This window comes from Acomys minous, assembly GCF_964271855.1.
Source record: "Acomys minous genome assembly, chromosome: 12".
Taxonomy (NCBI): Eukaryota; Metazoa; Chordata; class Mammalia; order Rodentia; family Muridae; genus Acomys; species Acomys minous.
This window is the reverse complement of record NC_140493.1, coordinates 21,632,568-21,653,136: the sequence shown is the minus strand read 5'-3', so window position 1 is coordinate 21,653,136 and position 20,569 is coordinate 21,632,568. Positions and strand designations below refer to the sequence as shown.

The 20,569-nt window shown below is 43.7% G+C and overlaps 1 protein-coding gene across 3 annotated transcripts in view; it reads left to right on the top strand.

The window, feature by feature from the left end:
• Positions 1-1,372: 1,372 nt before the first annotated feature.
• The window catches only part of TNRC6B (trinucleotide repeat containing adaptor 6B), a 243,235-nt gene continuing 224,038 nt past the window's right edge, over positions 1,373-20,569 (top strand). For 2 of the 3 annotated variants that reach the window (XM_084748324.1, XM_084748323.1), the window contains exon 1: positions 1,373-1,611. The gene's annotated coding sequence lies outside the window, so the exon portion shown is untranslated. The remainder of the gene's footprint in view (positions 1,612-20,569) is intronic. The other variant, XM_084748330.1, reaches the window with a different exon arrangement.

Here is a 20,569-nt window from a genome sequence, read left to right as displayed (position 1 = left end):
GGAAGCTTTCCAGGAGCCAGAGGACTGCTCCATTTGCATGCAATCAATTATTTCTAAAGGGACTTATTCTTTATCTTACTCTAGACTTAATTTCTCCTCATTTCCAACTCTGGGATAGTCTTCCAAAGGAACAAGCTAAAGATGGTCAGAGGTGGGTACGAGAGTTGCCGGGGCACATAAGGATAGTAAAAAGTCGTTTACAAAGCCAAAGAAACTGAAAAATAGATCTATGTGAGCTTCTTGTCAGGAAATATTTATTGTTTAACTTAGAATAGGGAGGAATGAATCCTAGGACAAGGATGTCCTGGAGAAAATGACAATCCCTCCGAAGTTAGTCTACAGAAACGCTAATGACAGTCTTCCTATTGTTAGCCTCCAATGATGCTATTGCCAGAAACTGAGGAAGGAATTTAGGTTCTGAAGGAAACAGTTTAAGATGTTGGGTTGACTGACAGGTATTATTCAGAGACACTAATGCATAGCTACACGAGTGAAGGCTATCGAGTCAGACAGGCCTAGGAACCAGTGTATGGCCCAACAGCTCCTTTCTAAACGGATGACCTTGGGTAAATCTCTTAACCTCTTTTGACCCTGCTTTCTGGAAAAATTAAAGTTTAATCAGATAGTTTCTGTAAAGGATTGAGCACTGTATTTGGCAATAAAACAATAAATGATAGCAGTTATTACTGTCAACTACCAAAAACTAAAGACACCCCCGCCCCCATATACCAGCGAAAACGTAGTGAGGCTAATCCGGATCTGACGGACAACACTGAAGTGCCCAATAAGATACCAAGTGGGAGGGGGAGCTTACAGTGAAATCAAACCAATGGCATGGGCCCTTGTTGTTGGCCGCTTTCTGACTGTTCCACCAATAGCTTGAGGATGTGACTTGGGAGCGACACCCCGACAGTCCAATGACGCACAACCAACCCACATTCAGCTCTTCAGAGGGGTTAAATCAAGGAGCCGGCATGTATAGATTCCGTTATTACTTCGGTCTCGAATGGAGAAAGGAGCTTGGGAGAAACAGCGCCTGAGAGAGGCAGTAAATGAGCTAAAAAGAGGGAAAAGACGATGACGGCGCTAGGCGAGCTCGGCCGCCATCATGCTCTAGTTTCCCCTTCGTCTCTCTGGGTCCGCGACCGAGGAAGCGGCCTCTGGGATGCTCAGGGGGTGTGTCCCCTCATGATTGGCGCAGGCCGCTCAGCCAACCCCGGCTCGGCAAACGGGAAGCCCTTAGCCAATGAGGGGCGGCGGCTGCGGCGAGGACTTAAGAGAGGAGGGACAGCAGCTTGACGGGCACGAGAGCTAGCCAGTGAAAGCTAGAGGCATCCTGCCTGCGGCCAATGGAGTGGGGCTGGGGGCGGGACCCCGAGTGTTTGTGTTGTGGTTTTGGGGGAGGGAGGCGGAGGGGAAAGTTTGTTTATTTTGTTTTTAGTTTCTGGGGTCCCCCGAGCTTCGGGAAGGTGAAGCGAGCGACAGCGACCCCCCTTGCCTCTCGGCCTCCCCGCGACGTCGCCCCCGACAGCTTGCGGTGAAGCGAGGACCGCGGTCACCGCTGGGCTCCACGGCGGAACGACGCGCGCTCGGAGCCGGCGCGGCTCGGCGGTGAGTGAGGACCGTGGGCCGCGCGGGCCTTCTCCTCTCGCGCGAGCCGCCGGGCCGAGCGGGGCGGACCAGGGTGGGCGACTGAGGACGCTGCTGTCGGGGGCGCGCGGCGCGGCCCGCTGAGGCGCAGCGTGTGCGTGTCCTCCTCGCGAGGGCGCGCGCGACGGGAGCGAGCCGGGCGCTGGGAGGGCGGGGGCCCCCGCGGGGCGGGAGCCAGCGGGACCCGGGTTGGGTGGGGGCCGCGGCGGGATGGGGCGCTCGCCCCGGGCGCGCTGTGGGATCGCGGAGTGTAGACGTGAGGCGGGGTAGTGGGGGTGTGAGGGGCGCGTGGTCCCGTCGGTCGCGGGGGCTGAGGTGTCCCCGCGTATTGGGGCAGGGACAGACGGGCGTCACGCGCCGGCAGGTGTGAGGCGAGGACGGGCTTCCGGGTGGGCCGGCGGCGGTCGGAGCGCTTCACCTCGCCTAGGGCCCCTGGGACCTGGACTGCCGCCCCCCCCCCCCGAGTTGTGCGGCGCGTGCATCCGGTGTCCCCGCGCGGCGGGCGCGCAGGCTTGTGTGCGGAACCTGATGGAGGGGGTCCCACGGCCATCCCGCGAGAGCTGCGTGGGGTGGGGGTGGGGGCTGTGGGGAGAGGCGATGCTCACTTTGCATGAGGGACGGAGGGATGACAGGGATGGAAACAGCCCTGGGGAGGGTTTGCCACCTTCCGCTGGTCCGGTGCCCTTTAATTTCAAACTAACGGGATTTGTTAGTCCATAATGGCTAAACAAATATCCGGCCCAGCGAAATTCACTACAGTTGCTAACGACACCCAGAAACAGCAGCCTCTCATTCGTGCTTAGTCTTGGACACCGGTCGCCCGTCTAGGACTTTTAAGCTCCATGCTTTCTCATGTGTCTTTTGGCTGCTTTCTTCTTGTCACTCAGTGAATTAAAGAGTCCCAACCAAGACTCCTTGAATAAAAACATCATTTGTATCTCTTTAACAGTTAAACATAGCAGTAAGCTGTATGAAAAATCACACATCCTAGCATTTTGTGAAAGTTTAATCCGGTGTTTTTCTTCGTTTGTGGGAGATTTCAGTTCTTTAAAACTGTGTTTACGGTGGTTTGTAAACGCTCCTTAAAGAGCAGAGCGTGTAGACTGTCGGCTTGCACTTGTACAGTGTGACTATCGCTGTAATAAGTGGGAGGGATTTCAGTGTCTCTACAGATTGGCACATACTAGATAACCAGTTTTCAGACTATAGATGAGACTGGTTTTGACCCATTTGGGACACAAGCGATGAGGGTTATGGTGCCTGTCTGTGTGTGTTTTCTTGATTTTTTTTTGGGGGGGGGGTTGGGTTTTTTGAGACAAGGTCCCACTGTGTAGCCCTGGCTGGCCTGCTGTGTTGGGCCTGGAACGCATAGAGATTCACTTGCCTCTTCCTCCAGAGTGCTGGAATAAGAGGCCCAGCTTAGTTCTTTACTGTAAGGGCTTGATCTAAACCTGATTATTTGAGCAGTGTAGTTTCTGATGGCGCTTAAAGCCGTAAGGAAACTGTCCACACTGCATGTTAGTGGTAATCCATCCTTCTCTTCAAATCTTCCCCCTCAAATAGAAACTGTTACATGATTTTTGGTTTTTAGAGACAGGGCTTCTTAAATGGTCTAAAACCAAAACAATACTTTTCTTTGAATGTCACTATGGACTAATGTTTATTGTGTGCTTGCAGTATGCCAGCCTCTCTCTTGCTTCTTAAATCCTTACTTCAAGCCTACAGAGCAGAAACTCTCAGTTACAGGGATGAGGACACTGCGCCCAAGAACCATACAGCTAGGTTTAATCTCTGGTTTGTTTGGTTTCTTACCCTTGTGCCTCCTGAATTATCCAGAAGGAGAAAGACAGAGAGAACACTGAGAAAACACTGAGAAAGAGAGAGGCAGGAAAGGAGAATCTACTGACTCCACTGGTAAGGTTAGATTGCCTGCGCCTGGCTTAAGAATTTAATGTTAAATTGAGACTATTCTTGTTTTAAAATTAAGCACCTTTAAAAAAGGAGAAATATATCCAACTTTGGGGGTGTTTGAGACAGGGTCTCTCTGTGTAGCCTTGGTAGTCCTTGACTTGCTTTGTAGACCACGCTGGCCTCGAACTCACAACAGTCCACCTGCTTCTGCCTCCCAAGTGCTAGGATGAAAGGGGTGCACCACTACGCCCGGCTCCAACCTTTTTTTAAATTGACTAATTCACTATACACAGTACTGCAAAGCTCTGCTTTTGTTTGAATTTTTAATTTTTTTTTTTTTTGCTTTGGTGGCCTGCCTAGCCTTATATTCATGATCCTCTGCCTCAACTTGCTCAGTGCAGGAATCTCAGACCTTTGCCGCCTCAAAGAAGTCAGCCCGTCTTCCTTTTTCCCTTTTTGTATGCTGTTTTGTTTTGTTTTGAAAAGATCTCACTCTAATCCAGGATGCCCTGGAGTTCACTTTGTTGCCTAGGCTGGACTTGAACTCTTGGCTTGCCTTAGCCTACCGAATGCTGGGATTATGGGTGTAAGCTACCATGCCCAGCTTCTGAAGACTTTTTTTTCCATCTCTGCCCACTAATTCCTTATTCCTACTCAGGTCTCTTAGAGCTCCTGTTCATTTATTGTAGTTACTAACTTGTGATTCAGGGCCGTGTCTGTTTTGCTTGCCACATCGCCAGAGACTGCGAGTGTCAGGCATACAGAAAACTAGAAAATATTTGTTGGCTATGCTATGTGTTTGGCTTTTGCTCTTATTAATTATTGTTATTTTTTTTAATTCCTTGTAGCCTTGTCTGCCTGCCTCCTCCTGGTAGTGTCCAGGATTTGGTGCCTCTCTTAAGAGAGCTTGCCACATAAAGATAGGTCTGAAATTACTGTGTCAGGCTTGCTGAGCTGAATGAGTGTTGCACCCTGGTTATTTGGGCTGGGTCAGCATTGCACCTGTCGTCCTTCTCTTGTCTCAGCTGCTCTTGGTCTCTTTCTCTGCAGCGTGTTGCTTCTAGAGACCTTGTATAGGTTCCAGCTGAGCAGCCTGCTTGCCTTTTGACATTTGCTGCCTCTGACCCTGACAACTGCCTCTAGTGTTTCACCCCTACACATTGCCCCCACACTAATCTTCCTGAAAGATTGCTTTATGTTTTTTGCCTCGTCCCAAATCTACCACAAACACTTAGGTTGGAAATCCTCAGTGGTGTTTGGTTGCCTAAAGGGTTTAAGTGCTGTTATTTACAGACCTTTGGTCTAGTACTGTCCAATAGAAATAGAAAGCGATCTGCAGCTGCGGACCATGTATGCGGTTTAAAGTTTTCTAGTAGCCTGCTTAAAAGTAAAAAGAAAGGGCGACATTGACTTTTGTAACATTTTACTCCAATATATTCAACATCTTAGTGTTTAAATATGTAATCAGTAAAACAAAACAAAACAAAAAAAACCAAACTAGTACTAGGATATTTTAAAATACTTTTTTTCATGTTAAGTCTTTGGAATCTGCAATTTATCTTTTACTTACAACATCTCAATCCACACTAAGAAGATTTTGGGCGCTCTATAGCCGTGTGTTGCTGGTGGCTACCTTATTGAACAGAACAGACCTAAGCTATGTGTTCAGCATAGTGGAAGAACCAGACGTAGGCAGTTCCAGCCACTGCCCTTTGCATAGCTCAGGCTCCATTATCCCAACATGCTACATTTCTTTGCTGAGAACCGCAGGGGAACCTGAGAACTCTAATTTTTCATTCTTCTCATCTCTGGAACTGTGTGTACGTGTACAGATACGTATGTGTATGTGTGTGCCCACAGAGGCCAGAAGAGAGTATTGGAGCCCCAGGAGCTAGGCACAGGTGGTTGTGAACCATCCGCGTGGGTGCTGGGATCCAAACGCTGGGAAGGCTGCAGGTGCTATTAATCTCTTTAGCCATCTCTCCAACCACTTTTGTGGAAATTTTTAGCATTATTGCTTTTCCTTTTTGAGAAGAGGTCTCCTTTGTTGTTCCGGCTGGCCTGGACCATCTGGCCTCAAATGGTTCTCCTCACTCAGTCTGCTGAATAGCTGGGGCTACAGGTAACACACCACTGTGTCTGATTTAATGCCTCTTCAAATGATTTTTTTATATTGTAGTTGGTTAGAATCAATTTGTGTTATAATCACAGGTGATAAGGCACAAGCACTGACTAATGATTATGTGATGACTTAGAACTAATGCCAACAGCACATGGCTTCAGTGTTCTCATCAGTGTGTGCCTGCTAAGTAACAGCTTGATTGTCCTAGGCTGTATGTGTTGACACCATTCCCCTTGCATGTTTTGAGAACAGAGCTTTGCCTTCCTCATTTTTGCCCCTGACCTGGCCTATTATAGGAAATCTACATATCTATATATCTATTTCTGTTTGTTTGTTTCTTGTTTTTCCAGACAGAGTTTCTCTGTGTAGCCCTCCCTGGCTGGCATTCAACTCACTTTGTAGACCAGGTTGGCCTCAAACTGAGAAACAACCCTCCCTCCCTCGTCCCCCTGTCTTTGCCCCCTGAGTGCTGGGATTAAAAGTGTGTGCTGCTATGCCTAGCCTATATTTGCTTTTTAAATCTTTCTAGTTAGATAGTAGTTAATATGGTGTCCTTTGAAGACAACCTATCATGAACTGTGAAAGATACATGGCCTTTAGAGGCAGTGCTAAGGAACAGTTGAATCTGGGGCTTTGTAAATGCTGAGCACTGTCGCTTTACCATTGAGCTAAATCCTAGCTCTCTGGAGCACATGCATGCTTGCATGCATGTTTTGAGACAGGATTTCTCTGTGTAACAGCCCTGGCTGTCCTAGTTTGTAGACCAGGTTGGCCTTGAACTTAGATTCACCTGCCTCTGCATCCCAAGTGCTGGGATCAAAGGTGTGTGCCATCATACCTGGCCTTCTCTGGCATATTTTTATATTCCTTTTTTGATTGTACATTTGTGTCCTTCTCCCTTTATTTAGGTATTACTGACATTCCAGAAGGCTAGGATATTTCATATATGCAACTTTGTATATTTGGAATAGATTTTTCTTTTTAAAACAAAACTGTTCACATTGGGCATGGTGATGGATGCCTTTAATCCCAGCACTCAGGAGACAGGGACAAACAGATCTTCTATGAATTTGAAGCCAGCCTGGTCTACACTGCGAGACATTATCTCAAAAAAAAAAAAAGTTAAAAATAGCTGTGCTAGCCAGGTATGGGTAGCACACACCTTCCATCCCAGCACTCGGGAGGCAGAGGCAGGTGAATCTTTGTGAGTTCCAGCCCAGCCTGGTCTACAGAGTGAGTCCAGGACAGCCAGGGCTACACAGAGAAACCCTGTCTCAAAAAACTAAAACCAACCAACCAACCAAACCAAACAAAAACAAAAACTAAAACTGTGCAGGGCTGGGGGGATGGATCATTTAGTAAGATGCCTTTACAAGTGTAAGGACCTGAGTCTGAATCCCAAGAACACATATAAACAATTGGGCTTGGCTATACATGCCTGTAACCTTAGCCTTGGAGGGAATTTGAGAAGGATTGCTGAAAGTCGTTGGCCAACCAGCCAGCAGAGCTGAGTTGGTGAGCTTCAGCAGAGACCCTGTCAGAAAAAAGCAAAGATGGAGGGCAGGAGAGGAAAGGTGCCTGATATAGGCATGCACACACACACACAGAGGGGCTTGCACATACTATACATATATATCATATGTTTGTATACACAGTTCCCTCATACAAAATTTTTTTAAAAACACAAAAACAAATAACTGTTTAGATGTTACAGTTTTCAGTTGGATCAAAAATAAAGTTTGCAGGAGTGTGTGGTGTTCCTGTCTTTAATCCCAGCACTCCTGAGGTAGAGGCAGGAGGATCTCTAAGTTCTAGGCCAGCCTGCTCTACATAGCAAGTTCGAGTCCAGCCATAGCAGCATAGTGAGACCCTATCTTACACAAACAAACAAATACATAAGTGAATTAATAAATAATAAAAGTAGTAGTAGTTGTTGTTGTTGTTTTCATCTTGGTGTGGTGGTCCATATCTGTAATCCCAGCAGTCTAAGGTAGAGGCAGGAGGATTGCAAATTGCTCTGGGGCTGTATAATGAGACCTTGTCTCAACTACCACTACCCAAAAAAAGATGTTTACCTTTCCTGAGACTTGGTTCCCTTGTGGCATGCAGACTGGCTGTGAAAGCAGCTTCAGAAGCAGGGCTCCAGAGTGGCTCCATGGGTATTGGCCCATGCACATGCCCTTGCAGAACCGCCGCCAAGATGCAGTCTGAACCAGAAGTCAGAAGCCCTGCGTTTGTTTGTGTAGCTGATACTTGCTTGAGTGCCAGCTGTGGTCCAGGCACAGAAATGACTGAGAATTCAAAACTATGGTGAAAAGTTTTTTTTTTTTTAAGCTCTTTTCATACAGAGGTAAAGAGATTCATTCTTCCTAGGAAGGAAGATTTCATTTCCCACTGTTCCTTTATACTTTACTGCTTTATACCTCAGGGTATATCGTGTCACGTTCCTAGGTCTGTCTGTCCTACTAGATTCTAAACTTTAAAGGAAACAAATGTTTACTGTGTGCTTATGTCCCTGTCATAGCATGTTCTTGGAGGTCTGAGGCGGCCTTGTAGAGTCGGTTCTTTCCTTCTACCTTTGTGGGTTCTAGGGATTGAACTCAAGATTGTCTAGGCTTGACCCATCTTGCCAGTCCAGAGTTTAAGCTTCTGAAGAATAAGACTGTTTATCCCTGTGTTTCCAAGTATTCATTGTCCTATACCTGCTTTATTGTTGGCATTCAGAAATCTAGTGAATGCCACAGACAAGTTACTTAGTTAGTAGGGTGCTTGCCTAGCATTACTCAAAGCCCTAGGTGCTTTAATGCTTAGCACTTTCTTAAATCAGGTCTGGGGGCTGGAGAGATGGCGCAGTGGTCAAGAGCTCTAGTTGCTCTTCTAAAGGACCTGGGTTGAGTTTCTAGCATAGTTGTCTGTAACACCAGTTTCATAGGATCAAACTGGACCTCTGGCCTCTGCAGGCAATGCATGCATGTGTACAAACCCACACAGACATACACAGAAATAATAATAATAAAAAAAGCCATATGTAGTGGTTTATACATGTAATCCCAGCATTCAGAAGTGGAGTCAGAAGGATTAGAAGTTCAACGTCATCCTCAGCTATGTAGTAAGTTTAAGATTAGCCCAGGAAACATGGAGACCATATTTAAGAAACAAAACCAACAACCAGTTATTTAGCTTTGTAGTGCCTTATTTTTTTTCCCCCCTCAACCAGCTAGAGAACTTCGTACCTGTGAAAACTATGCAGTTGTAGTGAGAATGGTCTTTTAAATTTACAGATCTATTTTGTATGTGTTTTACCTTGATGGAAAACATTTACTTAGTAAAACAAATTTACGAGGCCAGCCTGGTCGACAAAGTGAGTCCAGGACAGCCAAGGCTACAGAGAGACCCTGTCTCGAAAAACCAAAAAAAAAAAAAAAACAAAAAAAAAAAAAACAAATTTAGTCATGAGTGCATGCTTGTGACAAAGCTTTTCCTGGGGAGATGCAACCCACACATCTACTCACTCCAGATAAAGATCCCGCCACAGACCGAAGCACAGATACCACCCAAATCCAATTGGTGAACCAACAGGTTTTATTTGGTTTATAGGAGCAGAAATGACTCAACGACCGCTGCATCACCAATGCTCACCCCAGCATTGGTAACAACAGTTCACAAAATCTGGAAAGCCTGGAGCCCACTGTATAACCTTCAGGCAGTTCTACAGGCTGGAGAGTGTTCTTTCTAAGTGACTGCTTTAAACCTCTCTTCCAGGGAGCTCAGCTGCTTTCTACTGCTTCCGGGCAACTGAAGGGCTTTCCACATTACACAGATAAAACCTTCCTTCTCTCCTTCCTCCCTCCCTCCCTTCTTCCTTTTCTTTCTTTTGGCATTTTGATTACGTTTATTTACCTCTTTGTGTTGACGCATGTGGTGGCCAGAAGATAACCCATAGGAGTTGGTTTCTCCTCCTCCGCCACCATATGGGTCCCAGAGATAGAGCTTAGGTCATGAGGTTTGGTGGCAAGGACCTTCAGCTGTTGAACCATCTCTATCTCCTCTTTGTGTTTGAGCCCAGGCTGGCTTCAAACTGGGAACCTTCCTGCTTTAGCCTTTCAAATGCTGGGATTATGGACATAATGCTATCATGCCCAGGTCCCAGCCAGGTTCTTGTTCTTCTTCTTGTTCTTCTTTTTCTCTTTCTTTCTTTCTTTCTTTCCTCCTCCTCCTCCACCTCTTCTTCTTCCTTCTTCTTCTTCCTTCTTCTTCCTCCTCCTCCTCCTCCTCCTCCTTCTTCTTCTTCATCTTTATCTTCGTCTTCTTCTTCAGATAGAGTTTCTCTGTGTAGTCCTGGCTGTCCTAGAACTCACTTTGTAGACCAGGCTGGACTCAAACTTAGAGAGATCTGCCTGCTTTTGCCTCTGGATTAAAGATGTGCTCTACCATGCCCAATTTTTATAACCTTAAAATAAAAAATGTAAATATATTTATGTGTATGAATGCTTTGCCTACATGTATGTTTGTGCAGTATGTATGTTTCTGGTGCTTTTGGAAGTCAGCAGAAGGTATAAGACCTCTTGGAACTGTAGTTATGGGTGGTTTTGAGCCGTGTTGTGGATGCTAGGAACTGAACTAAGTCCTTTGCAAAAGCAACAAGTGCTCTTAACCACTGAACCATCCATCCAGTCTCTTTATTACTTCTTTATTGCTGTGATCAAACCCAGAATGTTGTACATGCAAAGAAAGCATCTACCACTAAGCTTGCCCTTGAATCAACTTTTACCTTTTTAAAGAAAGATTTATTTTAATTTTGCTTATTTATGCATATGTACGCACATGTGAGTGTGGGTGCCCATGGAGGCCAGAAGAGGCACTAGATTCCTTGGAGCTGGAGTTAAGGCAATTGTGAGTGACATGATGTGGATGCAGGGTGGGGCTGAACTCACTCAGGCCCTCCACAGGAGCAGCAAGTGCCCTTAACTGTTGGCCCAGCTCTCTAGCCTCCTTCCCTATATGAAACACTTACAGACATTCTGAAGACTTCTTCAGGGAACGGTACTGTCTTCTGGTTAGTGCACTTGAGTGAAGTATCTGTAAACTATGCAAATGCTGTCAGGTGGAATTAGAAAGTAGTGACTCATATCGACTTATCTGTAGGAGCTGTGCAACAGAAGTGACCTCTAGATCACCTGTGAGTGTTGATGCCATCTCTACAGGGCCAGACACTGTGAAAAGGGAAGAGTGAAAGTTTGAACAGGAAGGACTGCCCTGAAGGGCCTCTGGGCACGTGTCTTGGAGGTCTTTGCTTATCTCCAATCTCCCAAGCTAGATTTGATGCTCAAGCAGAGTTGAAGAAAGGGAGATAACAGTAGAAAGTCCATTTTCCTTCTGCTCCTCTTTAATTTCAACAGCTCTTTTCTTTCTGGTCCTCTTCTGTGTTAGTCAGCTTTAAATTACGATAACAGATTTGACATAAATCAACTTAAAAAACAAAACAAAACAAAACAAAAAAAGAAAACAAAAAAAAGGAAAGGTTTGGACTGAAGGGAACTTACCTAGCCAGTGTGAAGTGCTGGGTTAGATACGTAACATGGAAGAAAAAGAAAATGTTTTGTATGTCACAGTCTCATAGTTTGGGTGGTTTTGGTCCACCATGGTCAGTTGGCCTGATGCTCTTGGCCTGAGGCAAGACTGCACATTATGGAGGGAGTGTATGGGAGAAGCAGCTTTCATCGAGTGAGGGATGAGAAGCAGAAAGTAGAGGAAGAAGAGGGGCCCGGACCACGGTGTACCATTCTAGGGAGCATTGCCCATGACCTAATTTACTTTCACACCTCTTCATAGTGTTGTGAGCTGGGCATGGTAGCGCACACCTTTAATCCCAGTACTCAGAAGGCAGAGGCAGGCAGATCTCTTGAGTTTGAGACTAGCCTGGCCTACAAAGCAAGTTCCAGGAAAGCCAGGACTGGGAGGAGGAAACAGGAGGATCCCAGGGGCTCACTGCTGGATAGTCTAGCCAAAACAGTGAACAAAGAAGTGAGAGACCTTGCCTCAAAATAAGGTGGCATGTGATAGAAGGAGATACCCATAGTTGATTTTTGGCCTCCACATGCACAGCCAAGAGTCCACCACTCACATGTGCACAGATATGCATGGGCCACCAGTGTACAAAGTAGAAAGTGACCCTGGGTATCTGTCATTCACAGTAGAGCCTGGGAAATGTCTAAAGCAGCTGCTAGGCCCAGGATTCTGCTGTGGAGGAAGACACCTAAGTAAAAAGGAGGCTGCTGTTCTGAAAGAACTGCCTCTCTCCTCTGGCACAAGCCCTGCTGGTGGCGCGTCAGGCTCAGTGATAGCCTTTTCATGGGATGTTTTACCCAGGCACATGTCTCTGTCCAACTTCTAAATATAGTCTTTGGTTAAATGAACCATGAATACACACTTTAAAATACTTGTTCACCATCTACACTTTTGTCTTTTACTCCAAAAGCTTTGTATTTTTGCAACAATATGCTTAACATTTAGATGCTTTATTTGCATTTTGGCTCAGTCCCCTTAAAAAAACCCAGCACATTCATTATTGCACTTACACAGTGTGGGAAGCTGGGAGCCGCAAGTTGCTACAGAGAGGAGGTCTGTGTGTACTCCATGCTCCTAATACATGGCAGGCTGGCTGGCCAAGGGCGAAATGTTACTTGTAAAATAAACACACACACACACACACACACACACACACCTCTCCCCCACTTCCTCCCCCTCCTTATACCCCCACCCCCCATCCCCCCACCTCTGCTTCAAAACACAGTGAAAGGCTCTTTGTAGGACTAACAAAAACAAAACAAGAATGAAAATGTGAAAGACATCACATTTCAAGCCAGTAAGGGCTGGTTTGAAATGTGTGAGCAGGGGACCCTTTGCTCCCTGCATGGCTTGTGACTCTGCCTCAGCACTTTGTGCCAGGGCTGCACCGATGCTGTGTTTGCTTTGGAAGCTGATGTGCTCAGCTTATTTACTGCATGGGAGAATGTGTATGGCATTTTCTCGTTTACCTTTAACCTTTTCCCATCCTGAAGTCTGAGGACTCATTCAGCTTGCTTCTCAGATAAGTCTGGAGACTGGAGCACATCCTCTGCCTTACTCTCTTGCTAATTGTTGACTGACTTTCTTGGGTGCCCTCACTGGTCTTCTCAATACCTGGATCCTGAAATCTGGTACTGATACAAATTGTGCCCTGTTCTTTAGTTGTTTTATTTTGTTTTTTCCTGTGGCTTTGGGCTGTTTTGTGTTTGTTTTGCTTTGGTTTTTGAGACAGGATTTCTGTGTTGCCCAGGTTGGCTTTGTACTTGAGGTCTTCCTGCGTCAGCCTCAAAGGTGGCTTGAATTCCTCGTGTGCACTCTAGCAGCTTTGGTGTGGTTTCTCTTTCCAAGCCCCCACCATGATTTGAAGTCATCCTCAGGCCATGTCTAGATTATTCAAGTAGCTGTTGTCCTGTTTCTCTTTGCTCAGAAAACATTTCCTACCCACTTTTCCCTTCATTGAAAACCACGTGCTTTCTCATTCTAGGAAATCAGTGCCTATCTGAGCCAGGTGCCTTTACTTTTCAAATCTAGAAACTCTTATTCCCTACTTTTCTACCCCTGACTTCTCTGGCACAATCTTTGCTCCATTTTCCATATGATTTTCCCCCTGTGGCTCTCTCTGGAAGGCTTGATTTATGTGAAATAATCTTTCTGCATCTGGCTTGCAGTCTGTTTTTTTTCTCTTATTCTCAAGTTTTCTTAGGCTGGAGAGATGATGGCTCCATGGATAAAGCATTGTTCTGCAAGCATGAGGACCCAACTTCAGACGTTCGTGCCTGTCTGTAACTCCAGTGTTCGGGTCAGAGCCAGGCGGGTCCTGGGCTTACCAGCCAACCAAGCCAGCAGACACAGCAAGCTCCAGGTTCAGTGAGAGCCTGTTTCAGAAAGAACGGGGGGAGAGCAAAGGAGGAAGATACTCAGTATTAATTTCTGGCCTCTACGTGTGCACATATGGGCTAGTGTAAACATATATATACATACACAAAGTTTCTGTAAACTTTTCTCTTTATTGAAATATTTCTTAACTGAAGTCCTTCTTTATTGTGCATCCAGAGGTGCTGTTCTAGGCACGATAATAGGTGCACTTTATTATGACATATATGTGCAAATGTTATAAATAATTCAAAGTGATAGACATTATATTTTGAAGTCACTACCTTAGATCAATATGAAGAGCCTGTTCGATGTCAACAAGAGAAGACAGTTTAGGCACTCCACTTAAAGAATAGTGAAAGGAGAAATGAACATGTGGCAAAACATAGTTTTGCTCAAAATTGAGTATTTGAATTAGAATTTTTTGTGTGGTACAGAAGATTGAACCCAAGATTCACCACATGCTGATCAGTGACTCTACCCTGAACTATACACAGAGGCTTCTTTGTTTTTTTTTCAAGACTAGGTTTCTTCGTGTAACCCTGGCTATCCTGGAACTCACTCTGTAGACCAGGCTGGCCTCGAACTCACAGAGCTCAGAGCCTCTGCCTCCCAAGTGCTGGGATTACAGGCATGAGCTAACACACTCTATTATAGAGTTTTGGTTTGTTTTTTTTTGTTTTTTTGAGACAAGGTTTCTCTGTATAGCCTTGGCTGTCCTAGACTCACTTTGTAAACCAGGCTAGCCTTGAACTCACAGCGATCCGCCTGCCTCTGCCTCCCAGGTGCTGGGATTAAAGGCATATGCTGCCATGCCTGGCTCTTAATTTTTAAAAAAATGTACGTTGGCATAAGGGTGTCAGATCCTTTGGAACTGGAGTTACAAATAGTTCTAAGCTACCATGTGGTTGCTGGGAATTGAACCTGTGTCCTTCAGAAGCAGCCAGTGTTCTTAACCACTGAACCATCTCTCCAGCCCCCCTAGAGGCTGTTTAAAAGAGTTTATTTGTAAATGTGTGTGTATGGGTACACATGGGTCAGATGTGAAGACAAGAGGACAGTGTTAGGTAATCTGGAGCTGGAATTATAGGCAGCTCTGAGCAGCCCCAGTGAATACTCAGAACCAAGCTTGCGCCCCTGCAAGGGCATTAAGGGCTCTTAACTGCTGAGCCATTTTTCCAGCTTCAGTGTTTTGCTGTTTTGTTTTTTAATTGGTATAATGAAAGTATCACGAACTAGGCAAACTTTATTAACTTCATTTATTTGTTCTAGTGACATTTTTACATTATATATATATCTATTTACTTATTTAAAAGATACATTTCATTTGTATTTGTGTGTACCTACATGTATGTCTGTGTACCACATACAGGCTGTGCCCATGGAGGCCAGAAGAGGGAATCAATTCTTCCTGGGAGTAGAGTTACAGATGGTTGTAAGCTGCCCCATGTGAATCTTGGGAATCAAACACAGGTTATCTGGAAGAACAACCCATGGTTTTAATCACAAAGCCATCTCTCCAGCCCCTACAGATTTTATATTTTTAAATATAAATATTGGGCCAGCAAGATGATAGGTAAAGGCACTTGTCATCCAGCCTGATGATCTCAGGCAACCTCTGGGTCCCACAAGATAGAAGGAGAGAATTGATTCCTACAAATTGCCTTCTACACAGGTACCTGATATAAGAAATAAAATAAAAGTTAAATATATATGTGTACACTGGGTGGTGGTACATACCGGTAATCCTAGCACATAGGAGGCAGAGGCAGACGGATCTCTGAGTTTGAGGCCTGCCTGGTCCCCAGAGTGAGTTCCAGAACAGCCAGAGAAACACAAAGAAACCTTGTCTTGAAAAAAAAAACCCTCCCCCTATATGTACATATTTATTTATTTATTGGTTTGTAGCTGTTTGTTTCCCTCTTTTTATCTCTTTAAAATATATTGTATTAATTTATTCATATTACATCTCAATTGTTATCCCATCCCTTGTATCCTCCCAATTCTCCTTCCCTCGCATTTTCCCCTTACTCCCCTCCCCTATGACTGTGACTGAGGGGGACTTCTCTCCCCTGGGTATCAAGTCTCTTCTTAGTAGCCTGCTAGCCTTCCTCTGAGTGCCACCAGGCATCCTTATCCAGGGGATGTGGTCAAATATGGGGCCTTAAGGTCAACAATTAATAAATGGGACCTCATGAGGCTGAGAAGCTTCTGTAAGGCAGGAGACACTGTCAGCAGAACAAAGCGACAGCCTACAGACTGGGAAAAGATCTTTACCAACCCTACATGTAACAAAGATCTAATATCCAAAATATATAAAGAACTCAAGAAATTAAACACCACCAAAACTATATACATATTTATAAAAATAAGCATATAAGCATACATATATTTATTTATAACGTAAACTCATATGTTCATATATATGTCTATTTATAGTTTACAAAGGAAGATGGTTTTATTTTTCACTCTTGAGAGCCTGATTCCTTTCCTTATTCAACTGGCTTAGACTTAGGTGTTACATTGAACAGAGGAGATGAGATTGATCATTCTTCCCTTTCTTAGTCTTAGGTGAAGAACATTTAGTTTTGTACTACTAAATCCTTTACCAGGTCATAACATAGTCATTCATTCACTTTTGAGGACAAGTCTCATGCAACACAGACTGTGTAGCGAAGGCTGGACTTGAACTCTTGATACTGCTGCTCCTACGCCTGACTACTAGGTGTATAGGCACATTCCAGTATGCCTCACAGAATTATTTAATTCCTCTTTCCCTCAGTTATTTCTTCTAGCCTCTTTCTCTGACTCTCCTTACTCTTTTACTATTTTTCTTTCGTAGGTTTTTGAGAGAATCCCCATCAGCGCTGTCTTGACATCGTGGTTTCTTTGTGGAAATGTTTTGGTACCAAATTCAGATTATCTAGCAATCGTTCAAGTTCTCCATCTTCAGTGAGCCTTGATATTTCTCTGTTTTATTTAAGTTGTCAAGTTTATTGGTATGACACTGCTTATACACTATTCTCTTACCTGTCTTTTTTCTCCTTTGAGATGTAATTGTGTTTGGTTTTGTGCATTTGAGTGCTGGTACTCACAGAGCCAGAAGAGAACATCAAATCCTTTGGAGCTAGAGTTTCAAGTAGTTGTGAGCCACCCAACCTGAGTGCTAGAAACTGAACTTGAGTCCTCTGGAAGCGCTGTGTGCACTCTTATCTGCAAAACCTTCTCCAGACCCCCTTACCTGTCTTTTAATATATTAGTACCATCTGTAGAGGTGTTGCATCCTTTATTCTTACTGGTAATTATGCTTCTGTATTTTTGTCTTTGTTTCACTGGATGTGTATTTATTTTATTGCTGTTCACAAAGAACCAGATTTTGCTTTCATTGATTAAATATATTTAAGTTTTGGTTTTGTAAAACAGTTTCTTATTACATAGTTCAGATGAGCCTTAAACTCAGCACTCTCCTGCCTCTACTTCTGGGAGTGTGCCACCACACTTGGTTAACTTTTTTATTCACTCAAAGGTTTAATATGAAAATGTATATGACTTGAGTTTGCACTGAAGAGCGGACCTGTGGAAGCAGTTGATCTTTCTGCTGAATACAGCCCTTTATATTTTCATTCCAAGATTTCCAGTGTGCTGCTGTTTCCTCGTTTCATCCCAGTGGTGTTCTGTTGCTTATAGCTGTCATACACCAAAAGACTTCATAAAGAAATCTTTATGAAAGATCTCAGCAATATTCATTGGGCATGTCTGCCGTCATTTAATTTCAATGATAAATTATTTTTTTTGTCATCACTTATTTTTATTTGTGCTGGGGATTGAACCTAGTACTGTGCATGCTAGGCAAGTATTGTAGCTTACATTTCTAGCAGTTTTTAACATGTTTTATTTAATGTGTCCCTGTCTGTGTAAGTGAATACCATGTGTGTGCAGGTACCCAGGAAGGCCAGAGTAGAGGGTCTAGTCCCCTGGAATTGGAGTTAAGGTGGTTGTGAGCCCCTCAGTGTGGGATCTGGGATCTGAACATAGCCTTTGGGAAAGCAGCAAGTGCTCTTAATCACTGAGCCATCTCTCCAGCCTTCTTTTTAATTTTTATTTAGAGACAATCTCATTAAATTTAATCTAGAGTGTCCTTTAATTCTCCTGCTAAGACAGGCCTTGAATTTATGATCTCCTACATAGGCCTCCCAAGTAGCTGGATTGTAGTCCTTGAGAAAGCAGCCTGCTTCAGTGTGAACTTGTTATCATGTGTGTTTCAACTCAGCATGGCAGAGTGACTGTTAACACCGGGCATCCGATTAGTGGACTAAGAACGTGGTTACATTTTCCCTGTTATTTCTCTATGTTTTATTTTATTAATTTCCACTCTGATATTTATTATCTTACTGTTTGATTGGGTTGGGTTCTGTTTGTCTCTCATTTTTCTGGCTAAACACTGAAGCTAATTGAGAGCTCAACATTGGGCATGCTATAAATCACCCTTAAATTTTCCTTTAGCTGCATCCCCAAAATTATAATGTTTTTATTTTCACTAGTTTAAAATACTTTCTAGTCTTTTTCTTCCCAAAGACTTGTTTGATTTTGAGACCTTATTTGTGGTTAACAATTAAGGCCTTAAGTTGAGGAGTAGTTTCAATAATCTATTTTCTGTCTTATCATCCCTATATATTTCTATATTCCCCTTTCTTTTTAACCCTTATCTCCAAACCTCTTAATGGCAATATACATCTGTAGCCCAAGAAAGCAACCAAAAACCTATCCAACCCCCCTTAAGGGAAATGGGGCATCTTTCTCTTAAGGTTTTTTCAGGCTGATTTAGGGCAGAGAATACCTATGTAGGGGGCCCAAATTTAAAAAATGGTTAAACAAGCTGGGAACAGTATTTGTGGTCCAATGTCTAAATGTTGAGAAATTCCAGGCTTAATGTAAGTCCTGTGTGGGATGGTCTGAAATGCTGGACAAATTTGATCAGGAGACTTCTTTGAAAGTGTCTTTTCTGATGAGGAACAGCAACCAAAGCACTTGGGGCTAGAACATGAAGGATGCAGGATGTCAGTGTTTCAGCATGCTGGAAGAATGAATCCTGTCAGGTCTGATCCAGCATCAGTGTCCGGTTCTTTTATTTTGAAAACATATAATTTCTCACAAGCATTATGCAGTCCTGATACTATGAATGCATTAGATGTGCAGGATTAACAGAATAATTAAGGCTAGTTCTCTGCTCTTTGTATGAGCAGAAGAAAGACATCTGTAAATTGTTATTCATGCCATATGAAGAATGGCATCTAATAATAAATCATGAGGATTTTTGTTTTTGTTTTTGTTTTTCGAGACAGGGTTTCTCTGTGTAGCCTTGACTGTCCTGGACTCACTTTGTAGACCAGGCTGGCCTCGAACTCACAGCGATCCGCCTGCCTCTGCCTCCCAAGTGCTGCAAGTCCTGGGATTAAAGGCGTGCACCACCACTGCCCGGCTATCATGAGGATTTTTTAACCTTACAAGAAGCTTTGGCTAGGCATAGGCATTTATGTCTCAGCTAGCCTCAGAGCTATTCCCATGTAGTATGATTAGCGAGATAAGTTAACGGCTTGTTCTGTAGTTTGAATTCATGTAAACATAAGACTTCCTTAAGTTAGCAGTCTCTCTTTTATTTAGGTCTGTTTTATTTTGACCTCTTTCAAAGATGAAATACAACATCACCATTAACAATGAACATACAATTATCATCATATTGAAATCAAAACAAGATTGTATAGTTCTAAATGCCCTTCTCTAGGCTCTATGGTGCCTGATGCATAGGTTAGGTCCCTAGCTTGTTTTAGAAGCAAGCTGGTTACCTTGAGCAAAGATAAAGACATTAAGCTTTTAAAAAACTCAGATAGACTCTCATTTTATTTTAGGGTTTATGTATATTGTAGGTGTCTCGTACCTGGCTTCTCACATTTGCTGTGGGTGTTTTCATCTCACCCCTTAGCGATGGGAGGCATGCATTGCATGTTTGTCTCCCCTTTTAACCTTGCTCCTTACTTTGACCAACAAAATATATTTCTTAGGCCAATGTATCCTTTGGCACCATATCTCCTGTGGACGTTCCATTTTTTTTTTTTTTTTTTTTTTAATACATTTTTATTAATTTATACATATTACATCTCAGTTGTTAGCCCATCCCATGTATCCTCCCATCCCTCCCTGGACGTTCCATTTTTAAGGAGATTGGCTGGCCTTTTTTAGAGCAGCTACATCACTTTTCTTTACATAAACCATTCATCCTTTAAGGTCAGTAAGTACATATCTTATCATATCTTATCAGCAGAGGTTCTCCAGGTTGGAACTCAGGAGTTCCACCAGTCTTTGTCTCTGTTGTGTTGGGATTAAAGGTGTGTGCCACCAGTATCCTGTTCAACTATTTCATCTCAATTTAGTCAAAATCTTTAGAAATCCCAAGGAAAAATGAAGTAAGGAAACAAGAAAATTCTAAGTCTTGGGTCAGTTTGTCAATTTAGGCTTCCGTTAGTGAAGTCTTGTCCATATTCTTTGGAATTTAGTTATTGATGTCTCTTTCTGGTGGACCTTTTCCAGAAAGCCTTGATAAACACCTTGCAGCTAAGGAGCTTTGAATCCCAGGTGCTATAAACTCTATGGAGAAGAGTTCAGTTCCTTCTCCCTTTCTAGAAACTTAGCCTTTTTCCCTGAACTTTTTAAAGAGAGGTTAAGAAGTGTGACTGTGACTGAACACATTTCAAACAAATTCATAAACACCAAAACAAAGCCAAAAAAGATCCAGAAGCCTTTTGCCGTGGTGCCTTGGAAAGGGACCATAGTAGTTTTTATTTTATTATTTTTATTTTTTAGGCAGTGAACTCCATTCCCTAGGCCAGTTTAGAAGACTTAGATCCACCTCTCCAACCAGCCATCCCTGCTCTGTAAGAGTTGAGCCCA